Here is a 19,778-nt window from a genome sequence, read left to right on the forward strand (position 1 = left end):
AGTTGCACAACAATTTTTGAGGAGGAAGAAATCCCAGCAGGGCAGATGGCAATCATCTAATACAAATTCGGCCTTGACTTCATGGAACCCCTCAGGCCATTTGCCCTTTAAGTCCCTCCCTGCTCCTAGGATGGCTAATAGATCCCTCCGGTCCTTGGATTCTAACGTGGACTGTTCCTCAAAGGCTTGATCCTGGGAAAGCCTTGAGATGGGCCGGTTCATGTGAACGGGAGTCACATTTTGGTTTTTTAAAGAGGTTATTTATTTATTCACGAGAGACACAGAGAAGAGAGAGGCAGAGACACAGGCAGAGGGAGAAGCAGGCTCCATGCAGGGAGCCCGACGTGGGACTCTATCCCGGGACCCCAGGATCATGACCTGATCTGAAGGCAGATGCCCAACCGCTGAGCCCCCGGGCGTCCCGGGAGTCATATTTTGGACGTTACCTGTAGGATAGACGTTGTGGTGAACTTCAGAGCAGGCACGTTCCAGGAGAAACCACGTATGTGTTTAAGTTTTGGAAATCGAAATGTAGCCTCTGACTATTAAGGAAGCCAGAACGGCACAGCCCTTGAGAGCAAAACTTTGCACCGGTCCTGAGCTGGGTCCCTGCCGGGTGGCCTCATTTTAAGTCACTGCCTCAACTTTCTAGTCTCTGGAACAGGGACAATGACGTGGGGCTCAGCAGGCATTAAGTGGGATCTGGTGTCCCTCGAGCTTACAGACCCCGCCTGTCGTGAGAACATGGTAAACACGGGTCGTGATTGTCACTTTCAATCTCCTTGTCCAAGTGAAGCTTTCCTTCCCAAGAAGGGTTTGTGTGAGTCTGTCCTGCCACGCCCACGCTGGCTGGGTGTGTATCCTATAGGGCTCAGCGGCTGTAGCCGGGCCCCAGGAGGCCAGCAGGGGGGCCCTTCCGCTCCCCCCACCCAACAGCTCCGGAGCTGGGTGGGGAGAGAGAACACAGCAGGTTTCCTGCTGCCTTTCCTGAGAGCACAACTTCAAAAGCTTCACTCTCAGATTTTAAGAAAGCCTCAGGCTCAGCCCCCCTCCTCCCTGGAGGCAGCACCTCGTCCCTGTCGGACCGGTAACAAGTGTCCTTGTCCATCCAGGCTGCCTCTGAGAAGGCTCCGGAGAGTACCTGCCACCTCTCCATCTCAGAGGGGGGAGGACGCTCTTGCCCTTAGCTAAGCCCTACCTGGGTTCAGATCCCAGCCCTGCCCTTTCCTAGCTGCGGACCCGTGACACCTTTCCCGCAGCTCAGTGTCCCCGTGTGACCCCACAGGTGTCCTTATTATTGTACAACATAATGTGCAGGGCAGGGGAGGCTCAGAGGCTGTTACTTGTAAGCTGTCCCTTCTTGGGCTGCCCCACAAAGTGGCGACCCTAAACCAGGAGGTCTGTGGAGGCCCCGATTGCTACTGTTTGTCTGAAACTTTAGCTTCTTTCAAATGCAAATAGTCCACAGAGGCAGCCCACACCGGGACCTGTGCTCATTTACACCTGAGCTTGAATGGGCATCTTCAACAGCCTTCCCTGAACAAGGCACTACTAAAATCACTATTATTAAATATTCATTCAAATATTTATTGCACAAACAATATTACAACAAGTTCAGAAATCAGAAAAAGGAATCACCCCCAATCACAAACCTTTTTAAATAAAGGGCATACTGGTTTTCTTTTCTTTTTTCTTTTTCCCGTCTGGCCCTTGTAGGGGCAAATATACAACTTTTCCACCGCTGAACTCCCGCCCAATGCAATTTTGCACTCAACGCTGTAGCTTTAGCGATTCCCCGTGTTGCAATCGTGCTCACAATTAGCTTTTACAATGGGCGTGCTGCTGCTCCCCAGCGCGCTGGGGCTGCACTCCGAAGCTGCTTCCAGTTCCCTGCTTTCAGAAATAACGCCGCAAGTTTGTTCCAAGAGCTTTTTCAGTTTTTGTTTTAAGATTTTATTTATTTATTCATGAGAGACAGAGAGAGAGCGAGAGAGAGAGAGAGAGAGAGAGAGAGAGAGAGAGAGAGGCAGAGACACAGGCAGAGGGAGAAGCAGGCTCCTCGCAGGGAGCCCGACGTGGGACTTGATCCCGGGTCTCCAGGAGCATACCCCAGGCTGAAGGTGGCACTTAAACCACTGAGCCACCAGGGCTGCCCAGCTTTTTCAGTTTTTGAGGGTTATTCCCTTAGGGTAGACTCTCAGGTGGGGCACTGCTGTGTCAAAGGTGATGCGTTGGCATGTGGCTCTGGAAAGAGAGTCCAGGTTTTGCCTGGAGCTTGCAGACAGCTGGGACCTGGGGGCTGAGAAAGAGCTGGGGGTCAGGGAGGAGGGGTCTCCGGGCTCAGCGGGGCAATGGGCCTTTGCTGGGGTGGGGAGGGCAATCCTTAAAGGCAGTTAGTCCTGGAGGAGAGGCTGCAGCCTTGGACTGAGAGCAGATAACCCCGGGCTGCGTGGAGAAGGCCCCCCATCCCCGTGCACTCCTCCTGGAGAGCTTGACTCACCTCCAGCAGGTGCTGCGTCCACACCTGGTGCATGGAGCTCAGGGGGACAGCAGAAGGAGAAACCCAGGGAAGCGCTGGCCATGTGCACAGATGGCCCCCCACTCAGGTAGGAAGTGCAGCTCAGTCTCTGCTGGGGCAAGCACACCAGCATGCTGCACGCTGGAGCCGGCAGGGCAGGCCCCCCCATATCTGGGTGGGTATTTGCCACGCGCTGGGCCCAACCCAGGGCACTGCAGGCAGGTTGCTGAGGACACACTCTAGACGCACTGTGTGTCAGGCAGCCCCAGGGGGTGGACTAACATTTCTCCACACTGGCTGCTCCTCAGAACCACCTGGGGAACCTTCAAGAAGCCCCAGGCCCCGCCTCCAGAGATTTGGATTCTACTGGGGGCTCGTGCTGAGCTGACATCTGGCAGGACTGAGAACCACTGGATTAGATCTTACATTTTCTTGGTAGGGCATTTTTGGATGCGGGGACAGAGGCCCTCTGAGGCCACGAGGAGAAGACAGAGGTTACTGTAGGTTATGATGGTGTTTGGGGGGCAGGGGGCTAATTCCCTTTATCATCTCCATGTGTGGCCCCCCCACCACCACCCAAAGACACCCTCCACCCTAACAGATCCGTGCACTTCTCTGCTGCTGCAGTCCTGTCGCCCTCCCTTTGCATACTGGGGCGGCCCAAGCCCCTTGTATAGAGGATCGCGGGCCCCCGGCGGCCGCACAGATCTGGTCTGGCCTAGGACGCTCGCGTGTGAGGTACCAGTGGTCTGTGGGGCTCCCTCACGGCGTCTCTGCTGCTTCTCCCTGAGCATCTTTACTCCTTAGGTCAAATGACCCAAAGGCCTTTCCAGACTCTCTGGTTCTTGATGGATCCTGGCCCTGAGAACCCCACCTGGCAGGGCAGCCTGGGGCTCCTTCCAGGTACCCGAGATGACAGTCCTTCTGGTCTTCCCCTGGAGAGGCAGGAGTGCGGGCCCTAAGCATGGTCCTGTGGCCTGGCCCTGGCCCGGGCGAGGGAAGGGGGCAGTCACCCTCCTCCCCTCTCAGCATCTTCCCCTCCACACTCACCAGCTCCCTTGATCCTGCTCTGAGGACGCATCCACACCTGGGGAGGGGTTGCCTGGGGGTCTGAGATCTCTGTAAGGAATGCAAAGCTTTGTCACTCCTCACAGCTTGTGGCTGTCAGGCCCCGGGCATTAGCAGAGGGGCTGGGGCAGGGGGGTGGTGAGCACGTCTTCCTAGAGGGCATCTCTCCCATAAGTACCCCAAAATGGAGAGGCGTTAGAGAAAGAGGCACAAAGGGTGCTGTTGAAACAGCCATAGGCAGACTGGGAGGTGCTGGGACAGGAATCAAAAGGAGGTGAGTCCCCCAACTCACCCCCCCAGCAAGGTCCCCACGTGGCTTTAGCCTCCTATCTCCTCCCTAAACAACCTAGTGGGGCAACATGCCATAGGAGTCCCTCCGCCAGGCAGCTGAAAGGTGGTGAGAAATTGAGGGACCGTGCAAGGTCCCCAGGAGGAGGAAAGACATCATATTGGGCTGAACGGCGTCCCCTAAAAAGACAACACCGTGTCCTAACTTCCAGTTCCTGTGACTGTGAATTTATTTGGGGAAAAATGTCTTTGCGGATGTAGTTAAGGATCTTGAGATGAGCTCCTCCTGAAGCCAGTGGTGAGTCCTTATACAAATAAGAGAGGACACAGGGAGACACAGGGGAGAAGGCTGTGTGACTGGAGTCGTGCCACCACAAGCCCGGAACCCCCTGGAGCCCCGAGAAACTGGAAGAGACAAGGACTCACTGTCCTATGGAAATTTCGAAGGGTGTGTGGCCCTGCTGACACCTGGATTTGAGACTTCTAGCCTCCGGGATAGAGGGAGAGTACATTTCTGCGACTTTAGGCCACTGCATCTGTGGTGATCTGTTCGGCCGCCTTAGGAGGCCAAGGTGCAGATCGCAGTGGCCCAAAGGGAAGCTCTTGGAGTCCTCCTCGATGACGCAGCGCCCCTGAGCGGCCACTTCTTCTCCCATGGGACGAGCCTAATACTTCCAGTCCTGACAGGCAAGGAAAGAGCTTTGCCAGAGGTGCTGTTGGGCAGTGCTGGCCCCTCTCCCTGACTGCGGCCTCAGTTTTCTCATCTGCAAAGTGGAGCCGTAAGCCTGGCCTGAAGATTCCATCTTGGGGGACCCGAGGGGAAGGACAACCTGGGAGCTGAGCGAGGGTCGGCTGTGAGAGGAGGGAGAATGCACGAGGCACCTGAGTCCTGCTGTGAAAGGCAGGTGCACGGTTCCTGCTGTCTGATGAGGTCTTTGGGACAAAAAGGACAGACGATCTGGGCCCCTCCAGGAGGAGCTGGCCAGCCCCCTGCGGAATAGGCTCCTGGCTGGGAGAAGGACTTCTTTTTTTTTTTTTTAATATATTTTTTAATTTTTCATTTATTTATGATAGTCACACAGAGAGAGAGAGGCAGAGACATAGGCAGAGGGAGAAACAGGCTCCATGCACCGGGAGCCCGAGGTGGGATTCGATCCCGGGTCTCCAGGATCGCGCCCTGGGCCAAAGGCAGGCGCCAAACCGCTGCGCCACCCAGGGATCCCGGGAGAAGGACTTCTGACACCACCAGGCACCCTGCACACCCAGGTGCCAGGGAGGGCAAGGGGAGCGGTGAGAGACTCCAAGACATATGGATGGAGAAGAACCGTCTTCCCCAAAAGGGTATTTGCATCGTGTTGTGAAAGTGTCCCCGGGAGAACTGACACTTGAGTGACAAGCCCTTGTCTTTCCCCTCCCACGGTCCCTCTGATCACTTGCAGATGCACCCCGTTTTGTGGCCCATCTTCTCCTGGCCAAGAAGAGAGGCAGTGCCCAGCCCAGCGTGGGTCAGTTCCACAAATGTTCACTGAGGTCCTTGAAGAGAAAACAACAAAACCTTTAATCCGCTCAGCATTCTGTAGTGCACAGCGCACTTCCAGATGCAATCTGTGGTCACCACAATAACCCTGCAGGGGACAAGATTCTGACTCCCCCACCCCCACCCTACAGGTAAGAAAACTGAGGGTCAGCGAGGAGAAACGGCTGCTCAAGGCCGTTTGAATACAGGCTGCCTGACGCCTGGTGCTCTTTCCATGTCACCTCACTGCCTTCCTGACGTGGCATCTGCTGCCTCATGGGGTAATTTGGGGTCTGTGTCTCTCTAGGAAATGTCCTGTGCCTGTACCTCCCAACTGGTGTGGCCTCAAAATCCTCCAAGGTCTGCAGTTCCCAGCCTGGCTTTGCACAACCTCCCTGGGACTCTGGGACTCTCCCCTCTCTCCCCATCTTTGTACCTTGGCTCAGCTCCTCCTCCTGGGCTAGAATATTCTTCTCAGTCACTGGAACATTCCCAGTGCTTCCCATGCTTCCAGTCCTTTCGGGCCGCACAGGGTTGGGTCCCCAACCCTGTACAGAGTCCTGATGTCCTGGTTCAAGTCCTAGCTCCGCAACCTTTGCTGACCGTGTGATCTTGGGCACATCATTCCTCCCCTCTGGAGGGGTGTTGAGCCCAATACTCCCTAAATTCTTCTCCACGTGGTCGAAAGCCCTCCCTGTATGCCTCCACAGCAGCCCTCTTTTTTTTGGGGGGGGGGGGGGTTTGGGTCGCAGCAGCCCTCTTCGCTCCACATCCTTCTCCAGGGGGTCCTGTTCTGCCATTCAGCTAGGCTCTCCCTGCAGCAGACGTGGTGGGCTGCGGCACCTGCCAACCAGGTGTTTGGCCAAGACATGCTGCTGAATTAAGGAGCAATCCACAAACCACCGTCCTTCAGGTTTTGGGAGACTCTTAATCTTCCCTCTTCAGTCCCTGAGAGCCCAGCAGCAGGCAGGAGCCTGGGTGGGGGGGTGGTGGTGCAGAGGCTGTCTCTGTTCCCAGTGTGCGCAGCTTCTGCAGGGTGGGGAACACAGAACACCTCACACCCTGTTCTGCCTCCGGAGCCCATCACTGTCACAGGCATCAAGAGATGACATCAGAAAGCACACAGCCCCTTGCCTTGCCTTCCCCTTCCTTCAAAGGGCTTCACATCTCCTATGTCATTTAGTCCCCCAAACCCTTGGGTTATTAACGAGGGACTTGTCCGAGGCCACTCGGCATTCAGCCAAAGCTGGGGCTGGGATCCGCTCTCCCTACGCTGATCAGTCTTGTCAAGCTCCACTTTGCACGGGCTGGCTGCCTGATTGCGTGGCCTCATCCCTTCCCTTCGAGAACTTACACCTGAAAGGACAGTCTAGACAGAGACCCGCGCACATACACTCACTCCTTTATGAGGCGAAGCTACAGGAAAACCTACACAAGATGCCAATAGCACAATTCGGGATCCATAAAAAGGGCCTCAGAGATAATCAGCTGCAGCAAATGGGGACACTGAGGCTCAGAAAGGGATAGAGACTGGTCCAAGGTCACAGAGCTAAGTGGAGGCCTCTGGGCTCCCAGGCCTGTGCCCCTTTCACTGTGTCCCGCAAGGCGGGAAGCAGAGAGGACTCAGGAAGCCTGGGCGAGGGGGAGGAAGGACAACCCCCATTTCAGTCTGGAAGTTTTATCCAAAGGGTGCATTTTCCAGAATTCCCGTGTGTGTGTGTGTGGGGGGGGGGGGGTGGGTGGGCAGGGGGCAGGCAGGAAGTAGCTGCAACCTGTCCCTTCAGCACCTGGGAGTAGCCACCACACAGGCTGCGTGGCTGTTGCTTTTTTTTTTTTTTGTCCCCTGTGTCCCTTCAACTCTTTCGCTGTGTCCACTGAGTGGCAGACAGCCAGGCCCAGCGCCTTCCAGCGCCGGGAAGCAAGCGGAGCCCTGGGCAAGGCTGAGGTTGGCAGAGCTGGGCAGGGCAGGGGCATTCCGGAGAGAGCCGGGCGCCGCGGGGAGGCGGGGCGGGGTGGGGCTGCGGGTACCCTGTTGTTTCTTTCCCTTCCCTGGGCTCCACCCCGCGCATTCTTCCGAAGGGCAGGCTGCCCGCCCTCGGGCCGGAGCGGGGGTGGGGGCCGTGGGGCGCGCCCAGGGGTCCAGGGGCTGGAGGGCCCGTGCGCCCCCTGCGACTGCACCTGCCGCGCGGATGCTGCGGCGCCTCCGGCGGCGGGCGGGGCGCGGGGCGGGCGTCGGGGGCACGCGGGGGGGCGCGGGGGGTGTGGGGTGTGGGGTGCGGGGGTGCCCCCTGCCCTCGGCCCCGCCCCCCAGGCCCGGCGCGCCCGCCCCGCCCTGCGCCGGAGGGCCCCGGGGGCGGGACCGCGGGGAGGCGCGCCGACCGGCCGGGCCAGGTGCAGCGCCCGCGTGGCTGGGGGCCGCGGCGGCCCCGGAGGACTGTCCCGGCCGCGGGCGACCCCCGGAGCCCAGGTAACCGAGCGCGGGACTCCCGGGGGCCGCCGTCGGGGAGCGGGCGCCGGGGTCCGGGGCGCGCAGGTGCGCAGGTGCGCAGACGGGGCGGCGCGCGGGGGCCGCGGACTCGGGGGATGCGCGTCTCGCCCTCCCGCAGGCCCTGCGCGGAGACCCGCGATGGGGACCGCGGGCTGGGCCGGGAGCGACCTTTACCTTCGCGCCCCCCGCCGCCCCGGGGCGCCCGAGGAGATGGGGGACCCGCGGCGCCGGGAGGGCTGCGCGTGCCGGGGCGGGTCTCCCGGGTGCTGGCGGGGGGGCCCAGCCGCGGGGACACCCCGGCGCGTCCGCCCGCCCCCCGCGGGGGCTCCCCTCGAGGCCCCCGAGCCGCAGGCAGAGGAGCGCGGGAGGGACGGCGGGCCTGGGCCCCCTGGACCCCCAGAGCCCCGCAGCCCCCGCCCCGCGCCCAGGGTGAGCCGAGCGCGCAGCCCGCAGCCTTGGTTGCCAGGAGGGCCCGGCTCCGTGCGCGCCTGGGGGCGAAGGATGCCCCCGCCCAGGGGGAGCCTCCCAGATTTCATCTCCTCCCCACAATAAACCAGTGAGGCAGTTGGGTCTTGTTCCATTTGCAAATGAAAAAAAAAAGGGGGGTGGGGGGTGGGGGAGCTCATAGAGGTTAGGTAATATGCTGGGGGGAAAAAAAGGGTAGATCTGAACTTCAGCCTCCGAGAGCTGGATGGTTGGTTTTCCATTTTTCTGCTGGGGTTCATGTCTTCTCCCCTCTCCCCTTGAGGTTCTTCTCCTGGAAGAGGTGGTTCAGGAGAGAGCACCTCCGCGGAGAAGTACAAGTGCTCAGCGCGCTCCTGCCTGGTGAGCTGTAGGACGCAGGAGGACCAGGCGCCCATTTGGGGGCCTCACCCATCTAGCCCGGGTACCTGGCTTACCTGGCTCACCTGGCTCACGGGAGGTGCGCACAGAACTGAATGAATCACCTTCAAGGACAGGGATTCTTTTCCAGTTGACACATCTGTGGCCTTGGCAGTGAAAGAAAGTACTCTGAACGGTTGGACTGGAAAGGTGCCCACCACCACCGAGGGGTCTTGACATCCTTACCCATCTGAGGCAGTTCGATGCTTTCTAAATCAGCGAGCACATCCATAATCCCAGGTGCTTTTCCAGACAGGTAGGCTTTCCCTTTACCCCAGACCCGCTTCCCATCAGGCCAAGGAGAAGCAGAGGGAGATGGTTACGTGCCCAGCGTGGCCCTGTCCAGGGAGCCAGAGGGCCCTGTCCCATGTGCACCAGCATCCTACCCAGCCCTCCAGGAAATCTTATTGGAACCGTGACTCTGCTTCGCTCGTCCCTCTCCTTACCCGTTCATGGGGGCAACCATGGATTGAGAGCAGAGAACTTGCTTTTCTGGGCCTCAGTTTCCTCATCTGTAGCATAGGCACAAGAGAGTCTGCATGATTTCATGAGTGAGTGATCCATAGGGCCCTCTGTAGGCTTCTGTGCATGTGTGTTGACCTGACCTCCCCACGTGGGCTGTGCCTTCAGCCCGGGAAGTGACCATGCATGCATCTTGGTCTCCCTCAGAGAGCTGGCCCTATCCTGAGCATACAGTAGGTTCACAGGAAGTGTTCACTGATCAAAAACAGTCTCTACAGGAAGAGAAATTGCTAAAATTGGTGGAAAATGGGCGTTTATAATCCTTCTATCATATGGGGGAGGCTCCAGGAGGGGGAGACCAGAGGGGTCTGAGTGTCCCTAGAGGTGGAGATGGTTAGTGTCTGGCTCATTCAAGGCCACGATCTAGTGGGGGAAGCCCAGCAAGGGGTATAGGACTTTCCATGGCAGCGCCCTGAAGCGTTTTGAGGCCCTGCCCGGAACCCCATACCCCTGAACTCCTCAGCAGACCCAGGTGGCTGCTTTGGCCTCAGGACAGACCAGGCCCTCAGAGTTGGTCAGTTCTTTTCCCTGGCAGAGGCCAGTGAGAGCGTAGGTAGTCCTACCACCAGCTGTCCCTGCACATACGTAGTACGTCCCTGCCCAGCTTCCTACTGCCAGTTCCCGAGTCTTAACAAGAACCCGTAGAGGAAGAGCTTTAGACTCAGAACATCTCAGCTGGAAGAGCACTAGAGGTCATGTCCTTCTATTTTCCATACTATTTATCGCCGTCTAATATCCTGCTGTTTTAGCCTGGTTTCTGTCTCCTACGCCTGGCTGTTCGAGGTGCTTAAGAGCTGCCTTGGGAGGAATGTTCAGGTCACATAGAAGGGCAGCTCCTCGGCTGAGCACACGGCCACCAACATAGGATGATTTGAGAGAGCCAAGGAGGAGTGCTCCCCATTAGACCCCATCGCTAAAAGAGAACTCGCAGTGCTGTTCTCCAGAGGTGGGCAGTTCCTCGGTTAGTGGTGAACACGGTGCCCCTTTCCCAGGACACTGGAGAACCAACGCCGGGCCCCCTGGCAGCCCTGGGGGAAAGGACGGAGCTCCAGATCACTGGGCCAGGGATAACAAACCAGGCTGAGAAGGTGTGACCAGCTGTGTGGGCCCGGAAGAGTGAGGACATTATTCCGCCCAAGATCCTGGCGGAAGCTTGGGGCTCTGAGGCCTCACTTAGGAATCTGATAAGAGTGGTTTCCTTGCAGGACCCACAGGTGTAAGGATACGCAGGGTGGAGAAACTCTCGACGGTGGGGGTAGAGTAGAGGTCCAGGGATGGTCTGCCATAGAAGCTGGAACTTTCCATGCGATCAAAAACATGGGACACGCCTAGGCACGCACCAAACGGCTTCAGCCCCCCCCCCCCCCCCATCTTTCATCCAGCTGCTGTCTTTTCAGCAAAGGAATTTTATCTGTGTTTTAAGGCAAAAGTCTGGGACCCTATGGGGTCATCTGGAGAAGAGGTGTGGCATGAAGACTCTCCAAGGCAGCTGGCAAGGGTATAGGGGGGAGGTGGGACATTTCCTCACACTCGGGGGAAATGTAACTGCTGCCCTCTTTCCTGATTGCTCGGAGGGGGATGGATGGAGGGGATGGTAATACTGAGGATGAGCACTCCATAATCGTTAGCTGGTGGCCAGGCGCGACCACCCAGCAGGCCACACAGACGGACGGACGGAGAGTCCCGAGGCCAGGATGGCGGGCCACTGGCCACTCACAGAGGAAGCTCCCCTTGTACAGGCCCACGCAGTGGATTCGTGGGGAGCTTTGGCTACTTCCCCCTCTCCTGACCCCCAAATCCTTGCCCGTTGTCTTTGCGGTTTGCCAAGTTAAGAGTGGGAATGCCCCTGGGCCTTGGTGTTGGGGGGAGACACCCAGAAGTTGTGCCTCTAAGGATGTATAGGAGTTTACCGGCTGCTTGGAAAAATTGGGGAGGGAGGGACAGGGAGGCGGAGGGAACACGTGTAACACTTGTCGGAAGCCATGAATGTGTAGGGGTGACTCCTGTGTCCCCAGCCACTGTAGCTCCCCCCGTCCTTGCTCCCCAGCTGCTCCCTGTGGGCTCCGTTGCCCTGGAGTGGAGGAGGCCCAGACCTGAGACGGAGTTCATGCATTTCTGACCCCTGGCCTTCTCTTTATCACTGCCATCGCCACAAGTCTGGTGGCTTTCAGCAACAGGGGATGGAAAAGTACTCCTGTTGTGACATAATGTGAGTCAGTCCTTCTTCAATGATGGGGTTGCCCTCTCAGCTCTGACGCTTGGTGCCTGGCTCACGGGTGGGGACACGGTGCTGGTTCCTTGGGGGAGAGGACGAGGGTGACTCTAGACATTATATTAGAATTACGTAGGTGGCAGTGAGAAGCCAACAGGTGCGACATAATCGTTTGTAGGATCTAGGAGAAGAGGTGGGGTCCCCCAAAGCAGTGATCTGAGGTGTAATGCCTGCACAGCGGCGCCGTGTCCTCAGAGGCAGGGTTTATTTTACAGAGCTGTCCTCGCTCCTGGCCTTGAAGCAGGCCAGGGCCACCCCCCGCGTGCTCTGTGGGCATGGGGCTAGTGAATGCCGCTTAGGTGTCGGACGGGCATGATGCCTGGGCACGCCGCAGCCCGTGAGACATTTTTCCCCTTTGATTATTTGGGAGCCCTGTGGCCACGCCGGCCTTGGTGGGATGATTGGGAACCTGTCGGAGACACAGAGCCCAGCCATCATGGGCTTCTCGATCTCTCGCTCCCACATTCGGCCCCTCGACCAGCTTGCTGCCAGCCTCTGGGTTGGTCACTGCACTCCTGGTAGCTGAAGGCTGGTGTGGCTGACGGGAACTGGATTCTTTCCTTTTTTTTTTTTTTTTTTTTTTTAAGATTTTATTTATCTATTCATGAGACACACAGAGAGAGGCAGAGACATAGGCAGAGGGAGAAGCAGGCTCCCTGCAAAGAGCCCGATGTGGGACTCGATCCCAGGACCTCAGGATCACGCCCTGAGCTAGAGGCAGACGCTCAACCACTGAGCCACCCGGGAGTTCCAAAGAACTGGGTTCTGGTTCTGGTACTATCTCGTCACAGTGCAACTTTGGCCCAGTCGATTCCTGGGCCTCAGTTTCCTCATCTGTGAAGGACAGCTCAGCCTAGATCAGGGTTCCTCGCCTCAGCACGGCTGATGTCTGGGATAGTTCTTCTGGAGGGTTCTATGTCATGGGGGCTGTCCTGTGCGTGATGGGATGCTCAGCAGCATCCTTGGCTCCTACCCACGGGACCCCAGATGCACCACCTCTCTCTTCTGTCTTGACAACCAAAGATATCGCCAGATGTTGCTGAATGTCCCCCGGAGGCAAAATCATCTCTGGTTGAGAACCCCTGGGTTGGATGATCCCTCAAGACCCCCATGCAATTACCCTCAGGGCGGCAGAGTAGGGGGGACACACATTTCCTTTTGCTAGCGCCTGTTTTAGAAGTATGGGCTGTGCATGCACCAGGAGCCTGGGGGTAGGGTTCCAGGGGCTTGTAGGGCAAGACGTGAGCTATGAGAGGAAGGGAGGCTCTGGGCTGCTGCGTCTTGCTGAGCACCAAGGCCAAGTCCACTTTGCCTTCCAGACCTTGGGTTACATAAGAAGGTGGGGTGGGGTGGGGGGGACAGGCCTGTGGTCAGCACACCATTAAGGTCAGCAGCCTTCCGGCCAGTGACTAATGGTTTGTGTGCGCCCTCAGGACCCAGCCCGTCCTCCTCCTCCTCCGCAGGCCCCTGTCCCCTCTCCCGCCTCCTGCCCCTGGACACGACACAGGAAGTGAATCAGCCCACCCGCTGGGCAGATGGGGAGAGGAGGAGCCCAGTGGTGTTAGACTCCAGGGCTATGCAGCCTGCCCCCCCATCCCCCCCCAACCCCCCCATCCCCCCCCCCCCCCCCCGCCCTGATTTGGTTTTGTTTATTCTCCTGACTTAGCTGTTTATTAACTTTGTCCACAGAGGCCCCTTCTGTGACCTCCGGAGGGGAAAGATGTTTCTTCTCCAGGAGCCGGAGGGGTTTGTTAATGAATCCTGGAAGTAAATCTTTGTCAGCAACGGGCTGTGAGGTTTGGGATACTGTTAACCCAAATGACTGGGTTGTTACTTCTTTTTCCTTTACGTTTTTTTGATTGAGTATATTGGCCGGTAACATTATAGTGGTTTTAGGTGTATGTGGTCATGATTTGGTGTCTGTGGGCGCTGCAAGGGGATCACCATGGTAAATCTGGTTGCCATCTGTCCCCATACCAAGCTGACTTTTAGGATCTACTCTTGAGGGACGCCTGGATGGCTCAGCGGTTGAGCGTCTGCCTTCCGCTCGGGTCATGTCCCAGGATCCGCGATCGAGTTCCCCATCGGGCTCCCTGCATGGAGCCTGCTTCTCCCTCTGCCTGTGTCTCTGCCTCTCTCTCTGTGTCTCTCATGAATAAATTTTAAAAAAGCTTAAAAAAAAAGGATCTACTCTTGACAGCCTTCCAGTACGCACAACGATATTATTGAGTGTAGTCACCATGCTGTATTTATGTCCCCATGACTTCTTTCCTTTGTGTTTGCAAAGTGTGTGCCTCTTTTTTTTTTTTTTTTTTTAAAGATTTTATTTATTCATGAGAGACACAGAGAGAGGCAGAGACACAGGCAGAGGGAGAAGGAGGCTCCAGGCAGGGAGCCTGATGTGGGACTTGATCCCTGGTCTCCAGGATCACGCCCTGAGCAGAAGGCAGGGTTCAACCACTGAGCCACCCTGGGGCCCCCAAAGTGTGAACCTCTTGACCCCCTTTTCTTACCGTCCTCACTGATGGCCTGTAGGTGGCTCTGAGTGGTGGGCTGGGGCAGTGAATGAATTAAAGGCAGTCCCTGCCTGCAGAAGCCTTCTGTCTGGGAGGACAAAGATTCAGCCTATAATTGCAGCTACAACTATACCCTGGTACCCTGCATCCACTGAACACTAACTAAAACTCTATAGCCGTTAAACACTAACTCCCCATCTCGTCCATCCCCCAGCCCCTGGTAACTACCATTCATGCTTTTGTCTCTGAAAATCTGACTATCCTAGGTACCCCATGAACTCGTGTGTCTGGCTCGTTTCACTTAGCTTAGTTTTTTTTTTCTTTTTTTTTTAAAGATTTTATTTATTTATGCATGAGAGACAGAGAGAGGCAGAGACATAGGCAGAGGGAGAAGCAGGCCCCGTGCAGGGAGTCCGGACTCGATCCCTGGTCTCCAGGATTAGGCCCTGGGCTGAAGGCAGTGCTAAACCGCTGAGCCACCCAGGCTGCCCTATTTTTTTTTTTTTTAAAGATTTTATTTATTGGTTTGTGAGAGACACAGAGAGAGCCAGAGACACAGGCAAAGAGAAAAGCAGGCTTCCTACAGGGAGCCCGATGCAGAACCTGATCCCAGGATCCCAGGATCATGACCTGAGCCAAAAGCGGATGCTCAACTGCTGAGCCCCGAGGCGTCCCTATTTATTTTAGAGAGAGAGAATGAGAGCGAGAGAGCAAGCACATGGGGGGAGGAACAGAGGAAGAGTGGGAGAGAGAGAGAGAGAGAATCTCAAGTAGATGCCCCGCTGAAGGCAGATCCCACCATGGGCTCGATCTCATCACCCTGAGATCACAACCTGAGCCAAAACCAAGAGTCAGATGCTTAACCGACCAAGCCCCCCAGACGCCCCAGATTTTCTTTCCTTTTGAAGATGGGTAACATTCCACTGTGTGAATATCCCATATTTTTATCCATTCACCTTTATCCCTCCACCTGACCTCTGGGTGGCCTCTACCTGTGGCTGTCGTCAGCAGTGCTGCATGTGAGCATGGGTGTGCAGGTATGTGTTTGAGTCCCTGCTTTCAGTTCTTCTGTGGATATTCCCAGAAGCAGAATTACTGGATCATATGGAAATTGTGTCTGACTTTCTGAGGAATCACTGTGCTGGTGTGGAAGAGCTAGATTTGAAGGACGAACATGAGATCTCCAAGCATCTAGGGAGGGGAAAGGAGGGAAGAGGAAGGGTGGGGAGGACAGGGGAGGGCAGGGGAGGGGAAGGGAGGAAAAAGGAGGGGAGGGGAGGGGAAGGGAGGTGAAAGCCTAACAGGTGCCACAAAACACAGTGTGGTGCGTGTGCTTGGGGCTGAAGCAGGGTGCGGCTGGCGAGGAGGCCCTGGAGAGGGTAAGAGGACCAAGGGTCTCAGACTGGGCTGGGGGGCTTGGGCTCTGACCTATGGGCTGTGAGATGCATGGAAGGGTTTTTGGTTTGGTTTGGTTTTAAAGATTTATTTATTTAAAAAAAATAAAAAAATAAAAAATAAAAATAAAAAATAAAGATTTATTTATTTGAGAGGGAGAGAGAGAGAGAGTGCACTCGAGAGCGAGAGGGAGAGGGAAGGAGAATCTGCAGCAGACTCTGCACTGAGCAGAGTCCATCCGGGGGCTCGATCCCACCACCATGAGATCACAACCTGAGTCAAAATCAAGAGCTGGATGCTTAGCGGACTGAGCGAGCCAGGTGCCCCTTTGGAAGGGGTTTTTAATCAGGAGGTGACACAGGCCAGTGGTGTCTTAGATGATTGTCGCAGGGAGTGGTGTCACAGGTGTACCAGGAGTGAAAGAGACTTGAGCAGGAACCGAGGGAGCGGGACAAAACTGGTCACCCAGTCTGGTTGACCCGCACTGGGGCACGTGGAGGGAGCGGGTCTGCAGGGGGATGTGCTGCACAGCAGTGCCTGGGTTTGTGCTTCGGTGGCTGGGTGAATGGTGGTGCCACTGCCTGGGTCAGCTTACGGGGGCAGGGGTGGCCAGTTTGGCAAGATGCTGAAAGGGTAAGCAAGGGCCGGTTGACCTCAAAGCTCCCTTAGGACCAGCCGGGTGGGACGGAAGGTCTGTGTGTGTGTTTGTGGGGGGTGTGGGCAGAGCTGTGGTACAAGGAGGGAAGCTGGTTAAGGGGCCAGGGAAAGGACTGCCATGGGATGGCACAGGGGACCCAGGACATGGAGCGGCCTCTGCCTGAAACAGGTCCGGCCCTGTCTACTACGTATCAATCCAGACAATCTGGAGGCGAGGCACTGGGAGTGGAGATCTCAAGATAAACAGGAGCCAGTGACTTGAATTCATTTATTCATGCTGTAAAGCTTAGAAAATGGAACTTGGCCAGTACCTTGGCAGTTAAACATTTAACGACATTGGAGATAGGTGATCGGCAGGACAAGTGGAGTGTGTTTTGAAAGTGTGTCATGGGGACATGATTGGGTCTAGGACAGGGTTTCTCACCTTAGCACTACTGACGTTTCAGACGAGATCATTCTCGGTCGTGGGGGCTGTCTTGTACATTGTAGGATGTTTAGCCGCCTCCCTGGCCTCTACCCGTTAGATGCCAGTAGCCGCATATGCCTTCAACCCATTTGTGGCAACCAAAAATGTCTTCTAGACATTTCCCCCAGGGGGGACAGAAATTATCTTTAGTTGACATCCGTTGGTCTGGAGGCTAGGAAAGGCCGCCGAAAGGAATATTCATCCAAGTTCTAGAAGATATGAAGAATTAATTAAGATAAGGCTGGAGCAGGTGTGGGGAGCAGAGGGGAGAGTGTTCAGGGCACGGATGACAATATGTGCAAAGGCCCCTGAGGGTGGGAGAGAGCATGGGGGGTAGTTGGGGAGAGGAGCCATGGTGGAGGTGAAGAGGGTGGCTGGATTCTAGAGATACTGGGAAGGGAACAAAGGCGAGGAAGCCTTTCTGACGTGGAGGATGGAACTGGCTGGAAGCTGGTGAGTGACATTTGAGCATATTGGGTTGGAGATCCCCGGGGACCCACGTGGGACCCTGAGCTCAGAAGACAGGCCTGGCTGGAGATACACAGTTGAGAGTAACGTGTATACTGGTGATGCGCGAACCCTTGGGGTGGACGAGGTAGCAGAGGGGGACCATATGGGCCAAGAGGAGAGGAGCAGAGAGGAGGACCTAGGAGTGAGCCCCACCATTTAGAGAGACCGGGGAGGACTTCCCAGAGGGGCACAGAAGCATTGGGTGGTCTATGGAAACCCAGGGAGGCGGGTTTTGGGGGCATAGCTGCTGCACAGTGGGTGGGGGCATTTTGAGCCTGAAATGCCAGGTGGCCCCCCTGGAGTCAGGAGGCCAGCGATCCAGGAGGCTGGGGCAGCCCAGCAGGTCAGGCCCAGGCGCTTGGGGAGTAGGGCCAGAGGGAAGCCGCTGGCAGCTTCACCAAAAGCCCGTCTGGAGAGGTGAGAGGAGAATGTGGGAGCCAGAAAGGGAAGTGGGTTTGGGGGGGGAGGTTTTGTTTTGTTGATTTAGCCTGCTTGTTGCCACCTCCCACCTTTCTTTCTCAGAAAATAAATGTGCACGGCTCAGAATTTTAAAAATCGCAAAGATTTCGCTGTGCGAGGTCTCCATCCCCCATCTCCCTTGGCCTCCTGGAGCTCTCGCTTCCTGGAAGCAACTCAACCCATTGCGTGCGTGCTCTTCCAGGGATGTTCCCTGCGTCAGTCAGAACGTAGGTGTATAGATTCGCTCTCCCCGAGTGGTAGGTAGCGCGGTATACGCACTCCGCAGCCCCCCTTGTGTTCTTTTCCCACGTAGGGTCTTGGCGTGCTTCTAGAAGGGTACGTACAGTGCTGCTTCATGTTTCGGGCTATAGAGTATTCCAGTGTATGGATGCCACAGCATTTATTTAACGGATCTCCTGTCTTTTGGACTTCACACCCAGTGTCCCACTGAGTCACCTTGTGCTCTAGTCATTTTGCAGCGTAGGAGGCTCCACGTGGGATAAAGTCTCCGAAGCAGAATGAAAAGGCCAGAGGTGTGTGCATTTGTGTTTTGAAAGACATCAGCAAAGTGCTCTCCATCGAATTTTTATTTTATTTTATTATTTATTTAGTTAGTTAGTTTTAAAGATTTTAGTTATTTATTCATGAGAGGCATAGAGACAGAGAGAGAGGCAGAGACACAGGCAGAGGGAGAAGCAGGCTCCCCGCAGGGAGCCCAATGTGGGACTCGATCCTGGGTCTCCAGGATCAGGCCCTGGGCTGAAGGCGGCGCTAAACCGCGGGGCCACCCGGGGCTGCCCTCCATCGATTTTTTATTTATTTATTTATTTATTTTTCCATCGAATTTTTAGAAAGATACTCTCCCCGCAGCAGTGTACGAGGCTGCTCGTTTCCCACGCCCTTGGACATGAAGTGTCACCGAACTTGTTGATATTTGCCAATCTGGAAGACAAAATAGTCTCTCAGTAGAGTTTTAATTTGCATTTCTTTGGCTGTGAATGAAGTTGAACGTGTTTTCATGTTCAAACACACGTGAGAGCCACTTGTGTTTTCTGGGAACTGTCCCTTCATATGTTTTGCCTGCTTTCTTTCTTTTCTTCTTTTTTTTAAAAAAGATTTATTTATTTATTTTTAAGGCAGGGCAGGGGGTAGGTGGGGGAAGAACAGGGGGAGGAGAGAGAATCTCAGGCAGGCTCTGCGCTGAGTGTAGAGCCCGATGTGGGGCTCAATCCCATGACTCTGAGGTCACGACCTGAGCCAAAGCCAAGAGCCAGATGCCCAACTGAGTGCACCACCCAGGTGCCCCTGCTTTGCCTACTTTCTGTCAGGTTGTTGGTCTTTGCCTTATTGAATCGCAGGTGATCTTTACATATTAAGGAGACTCGTATTTTTGTCTAGAATGTCAATTACAAGTGTTTGATCAAGTTTTTTTTTTTGATTGATCAAGTTTTTTGCTGTTGTTGCTATTTTCTTGAGAATCGTGGATGCTGGGACGCCTGGGTGGCTCAGCGGTTGAGCATCTGCCTTTGGCTCAGGGGGTGATCTCCAGGTCCCGGGATTGAGTCCCACATCGGGCTCCCTCTGGAGCCTGTTTCTCCCTCTGCCTCTGTCTCTGCCTCTCTCTCTCTGTCTCTCGTGAATAAATAGATAAAATCTTTTTTTAAAAAGAATTATGGATGCTGACGGAGTGAGTCACTCGAGTGGCCGGTCCCCGGCGTGGAGGTCCCTGAGGAAGCCTTGGGGTGGGTTCTAGATTGGGAAACTCCTCTCTGCTGACGGGGAGGGAGGAAGCTACCGGGTAGATGGCTGAGTGCCTCCAGGGATGGGGTTGTGTGACAGGTGTCAGAAAGTTAGAGGGGCAGGAGAATGGTGGTATTAGGGGAGAGCAATTGGCTTAGCAAGCCCTGGAAACAGCTAGAGGGGGGGCAGCGGGTGATGGTGCGGGGTGCTTTCCCGGGCTCTGTGTTTGTCTGTTGTCGCGGGGCCAGCCTAACGGCGGCAGTTACTTAGATCTTGCCTGTGATCTGGAGTTTTCTTTATCTTGCTCTGACACCACACCAACGTCTCCTGCCCTGAGCCACCCGGGCCCAACGACCAGACCTCTAGGAACAACCCCTCTGCCCCGAAGCCCACCCGAACCGCGCAAATTAGCCAGCCCTAAGCTAATCACCCTGCCCTGCCTCGCCTTCCCCACGGAGCCCCTAATAAAGGCCGTGGCCTG

The 19,778-nt window shown here is 55.9% G+C and overlaps 1 protein-coding gene across 19 annotated transcripts in view; it reads left to right on the forward strand.

Annotated features, from left to right (window-relative positions):
- The first annotated feature begins 7,739 nt into the window (after window positions 1–7,739).
- Window positions 7,740–19,778, forward strand: part of PAQR5 (progestin and adipoQ receptor family member 5) — a 71,499-nt gene continuing 59,460 nt past the window's right edge. For 3 of the 19 annotated variants that reach the window (XM_072738988.1, XM_072739000.1, XM_072738980.1), the window contains exons 1-2: window positions 7,772–7,857; window positions 8,627–9,016. The gene's annotated coding sequence lies outside the window, so the exon portion shown is untranslated. Of the gene's footprint in view, window positions 7,858–8,626; window positions 9,017–15,324; window positions 15,450–19,778 lie in introns of those variants that run through there. The other 16 variants (XM_072738990.1, XM_072738999.1, XM_072738979.1 and 13 more) reach the window with 13 other exon arrangements.

The sequence above is a fragment of the Vulpes vulpes genome, chromosome 15 (assembly GCF_048418805.1).
Source record: "Vulpes vulpes isolate BD-2025 chromosome 15, VulVul3, whole genome shotgun sequence".
Lineage (NCBI taxonomy): Eukaryota > Metazoa > Chordata > Mammalia > Carnivora > Canidae > Vulpes > Vulpes vulpes.